At 38.7% G+C, this 4,764-nt stretch overlaps 1 non-coding gene across 1 annotated transcript; it reads right to left on the reverse strand.

The window, feature by feature from the left end:
- Positions 1 to 4,387: 4,387 nt before the first annotated feature.
- On the reverse strand, positions 4,388 to 4,495 carry LOC112798601 (small nucleolar RNA R71). Its single transcript, XR_003200206.1, has one exon. It is a non-coding gene; the product is annotated as a small nucleolar RNA R71 (small nucleolar RNA).
- Positions 4,496 to 4,764: the final 269 nt, after the last annotated feature.

Consider the following 4,764-nt stretch of genomic DNA (forward strand, 5'->3'; position numbering starts at 1 on the left):
ATTTTTGAAATGGGTAGTGAATTCTGGTCATCAAGTTTTATGGCGCTGTTGCCGGGGATTGGATTAAATTTGACAGTGATTAAATTGATTGGAGAGCTAGATTAAGCAATTTAAATTCCTTGTTATTTTAATTTCTTTTATTTAGCATTTTTTATTTTATTTTGAGCTCTATTTCCTTCTTCCTTGATTATCTTATTTAGTATCCATATTTTCACTCTTCTAACTGTTTGATCAATTGCACCACTCACACTAACAACTACTCTAACAAAAGTAATTTCTTCATCCATTTTCTTTCTTATTTTTTTTGCCTTGATTGGTTGTATGACAGGTAGGAGAAGCGGGGCTTCAACTTCCTTTGATTTTGAACCTGAGAGGACATTCCTTAAATTAAGGAGGGAAGCAAGAGGGAAGAGAGTCGTTGGTGCTGAGGAAGAGAAAGAGTATTTTGAAGCAAACATGGAGGAGAATATGGAGAATCACCATGAGGAAGAAGTTCATAACCATGCCAGAGAAGGCCCAGTCAATCATGATGGGCAAAAAAGGAGAGTCTTAGGCTCCTACATCAACCCAAATCCAGGAAATTGTGGCAGCAGCATCATAAAGCCAACAATTCATGCCAATAATTTTGAGATGAAGCCTCAGCTCATCACACTTGTCCAGAATAATTTCTCATATGGAGGAAGTGCACAAGAAGACCCTAATCAAAATCTCAGCACATTCTTGAGGATATGTGATACTGTAAAGTCCAATGGGGTACACCCTGACATCTACAAACTACTCTTGCTCCCTTTCTCACTCAGAGATAAGGCAGCAAAGTGGTTGGAATCATTCCCCAAGGACAGCCTAAGTACATGGGAGGAGGTCGTGAACAGATTCCTTGCAAGATTTTACCCTCCGCAAAGAATCGACGTGTACGCATACAGCACGCGTACGCGTGGGTCGCATAAAGTTCAAGCGACGCGTAAGCGTCTTGGACGCGTCCGCGTGCTTTTAGTTTGTGCGAATTGCGCGAAGGCAGCTAATGAGCGGATAATTTGTACGCTTTTTGGCATTGTTTTTAGTATGTTTTTAGTATGTTCTAGTTAGTTTTTAGTATATTTTTATTAGTTTTTAGCTAAAAATCACTTTTCTGGACTTTACTATGAGTTTGTGTATTTTTCTGTGATTTCAGGTATTTTCTGGCTGAAATTGAGGGACCTGAGCAAAAATCTGATTCAGAGACTAAAAAGGACTGCAGATGCTGATGGATTCTGACCTCCCTACACTCGAAGTGGATTTTCTGGAGCTACAGAAGTCCAATTGGCGCGTTCTCAACGGCGTTGGAAAGTAGACATCCTGGGATTTCCAGCAATATATAATAGTCCATACTTTGCCCAAGATTTGATGGCCCAAACCGGCGTTCAAAGTCACCATCAGAATTCCCAGCGTTAAACGCCGGAACTAGCACCAAAGTGGGAGTTAAACGCCCAAACTGGCACAAAAGCTGGTGTTTAACTCCAAGAGAAGTCTCTACACGAAAATGCTTCAATGCTCAGCCCAATCACACACCAAGTGGGCCCGGAAGTGGATTTTTATGTCATTTACTCATCTTTGTAAACCTTAGGCTACTAGTTCTTTATAAATAGGACCTTTTGCTATTGTATTTTCATCTTGGTAGCTATCTTTATTCTTATGCTATCTTAGATCATTGGGAGGCTGGCCTCACGGCCATGCCTAGACCTTGTTCTTATGTATTTTCAACGGTGGAGTTTCTACACACCATAGATTAAGGTGTGGAGCTCTGCTGTACCTCGAGTATTAATGCAATTACTATTGTTCTTCTATTCAATTCAGCCTATTCTTGTTCTAAGATATTCATTTGCACCCAAGAACATGATGAATGTGATGATTATGTGACACTCATCATCATTCTCACTTATGAACGAGTGCCTGACAACCACTTCTGTTCTACAAGCAAACAAGGCTGGAATGTTTATCTCTTGGATCCCTTAATCGGAATCTTCGTGGTATAAGCTAGAATTGATGGCGGCATTCAAGAGAATCCGGAAGGTCTAAACCTTGTCTGTGGTATTCTGAGTAGGATTCAATGATTGAATGATTGTGACGAGCTTCAAACTCGCGATTGTGGGACGTTAGTGACAGACGCAAAAGAATCACTGGATTCTATTCCGACATGATCGAGAACCGACAGCTGAATAGCCGTGCCGTGACAGGGTGCGTTGAACATTTTCACTGAGAGGATGGGAGGTAGCCACTGACAACGGTGAAACCCTACATACAGCTTGCCATGGAAAGGAGTAAGAAGGATTGGATGAAGACAGTAGGAAAGCAGAGAGACGGAAGGAACACAGCATCTCCATACGCTTATCTGAAATTCCCACCAATGAATTGCATAAGTATCTCTATCTTTATCTTTATGTTTTATTCATCATCCATAACCATTTGAGTTTGCCTGACTAAGATTTACAAGGTGACCATAGCTTGCTTCATACCAACAATCTCTGTGGGATCGACCCTTACTCGCATAAGGTTTATTACTTGGACGGCCCAGTACACTTGCTGGTTAGTTGTGCGAAGTGGTGTTTATGCCATGGTATTGAACACCAAGTTTTTGGATTCATCACCGGGGATTATTTGAGTTGTGAAAAGAAGAGATCACAATTTCGTGCACCAGTAGCTCCGCACACACACAACTCTTGGTTAGTGTCAGCAGTATAAAAACTGCTAAGTTTGGTGTCTCATATGTGTCTCATATGCATTCTCATTTTGTTAGTATACAAACTCTTGACTTGAGTGTTTATGTGTCTCATATGCATTCTCATTTTGTTAGTGTCAGCAGTATACAAACTGCTAAGTTTGGTGTCTTGCATGCATTGTTTACTTGATTTTTGTTGCATTTTTTATTATTCCTCATTATTAAAAATCCAAAAATAATTTTAATTTGTGTCTTTTCAAGTCAATAATACAGAGAATTGAAGATTCAGAACATACTGCAGAGGAATTACACAGAAAAAGCTGGGCGTTCAAAATGCCCAGTGAGGAAGGCAAACTGGCGTTTAAACGCCAGCCAGGGTGCCTGGCTGGGCGTTTAACTTCCAAAAGGGTAGTGGTTTGGGCGTTAAACGCCAGAATGTGCACCATTCTGGGCGTTTAACGCCAGGATGGCACAAGAAGGAAGATTTTGTTTTTAATGCAATTTTTTTTCAAGTTTTCAAAATCTTTTCAAAATCAAATCTTTTTCAAATCAAATCTTTTCAATCAAATCTTTTTCAAAATCAATTTCTTTCCATTTTCAAAAATACTTGCTATCAATTAATGATTTGATTCAACATTTCAAGTATGTTGCCTTTTCTGTTGAGAAAGGTTTAATGTTTGAATCATATCTTTTCTTGTTAGCCAAGTTATTAATTTTTAAAATCAAATCTTTTTAAAATGTTTTTCAAATCATATCTTCTCAATCACATCTTTTTAAAACCAATCATATCTTCTTAACCACATCTTTTTCAAAATAGTTTTCAATTAAATCTTTTTGATTTCTAATTTCAAAATCTTTTTCAAAAATCACTTTACTTCTTTTTCAATCTTGGTTTTTGAAAATCAATTGAAGTTTTTCAAAATGTTTTTAAAATCTTTTTAAATTATTTTCGAAAATTTCTTCCCCTCTTCTCACATCTTTCTATTTATGGACTAACACTATTCCTTAATGCACAATTCGAACTCCATCTTTCTTGATAAGTTCGAATTTTCTAACTCTTCCTTCCATTTTTCTTTTCCTCTGACACCTCAAGGAATCTCTATACTGTGACATAGAGGATTCCATATTTTCTTGTTCTCTTCTCTTTCATATGAGCAGGAGCAAAGACAAAGGCATTTTGTTGAGGCTGATCCTGAACCTAAAAGGACCTTGAAGCGAAAGCTAAGAGAAGCTAAGGCACAATTCTCTGTAGAGGACCTAACAGAAATCTTCAAAGAAGAAGAACCCATGGCAGCCGAAAACAACAACAATGCCAACAATGCAAGGAAGGTGCTGGGTGACTTTACTGCACCTACTCCCGATTTCTATGGGAGAAGCATCTCTATCCCTGCCATTGGAGCAAACAACTTTGAGCTTAAGCCTCAATTAGTTTCTCTAATGCAACAGAATTGCAAGTTCCATGGACTTCCATTGGAAGATCCTCATCAGTTTTTAGCTGAGTTCTTGCAAATCTGTGACACTGTCAAGACTAATGGGGTTGACCCTGAGGTCTACAGACTTATGCTATTCCCTTTTGTTGTAGGAGACAGAGCTAGAATATGGTTGGACTCACAACCTAAAGAAAGCCTGAACTCTTGGGAAAAGCTAGTCAATGCCTTCTTGGCAAAGTTCTTTCCACCTCAAAAATTGAGTAAGCTTAGAGTGGAAGTCCAAACCTTCAGACAGAAGGAAGGAGAATCCCTCTATGAAGCTTGGGAAAGATACAAACAATTAATCAGAAAGTGTCCCTCTGATATGCTTTCTGAATGGAGCATCATAGGTATTTTCTATGATGGTCTGTCTGAACTATCCAAGATGTCTTTGGATAGCTCTACTGGAGGATCTCTTCATCTGAAGAAGACGCCTACAGAGGCTCAAGAACTAATTGAAATGGTTGCAAATAACCAATTCATGTACACTTCTGAAATGAATCCTGTGAACAATGGGAGAAATCAGAAGAAAGGAGTTCTTGAGATTGATACTCTGAATGCCATATTGGCTCAGAACAAAATATTGACCCAGCAAGTCAA

This window comes from Arachis hypogaea, chromosome 4 (assembly GCF_003086295.3).
Source record: "Arachis hypogaea cultivar Tifrunner chromosome 4, arahy.Tifrunner.gnm2.J5K5, whole genome shotgun sequence".
Classification (NCBI taxonomy): domain Eukaryota; kingdom Viridiplantae; phylum Streptophyta; class Magnoliopsida; order Fabales; family Fabaceae; genus Arachis; species Arachis hypogaea.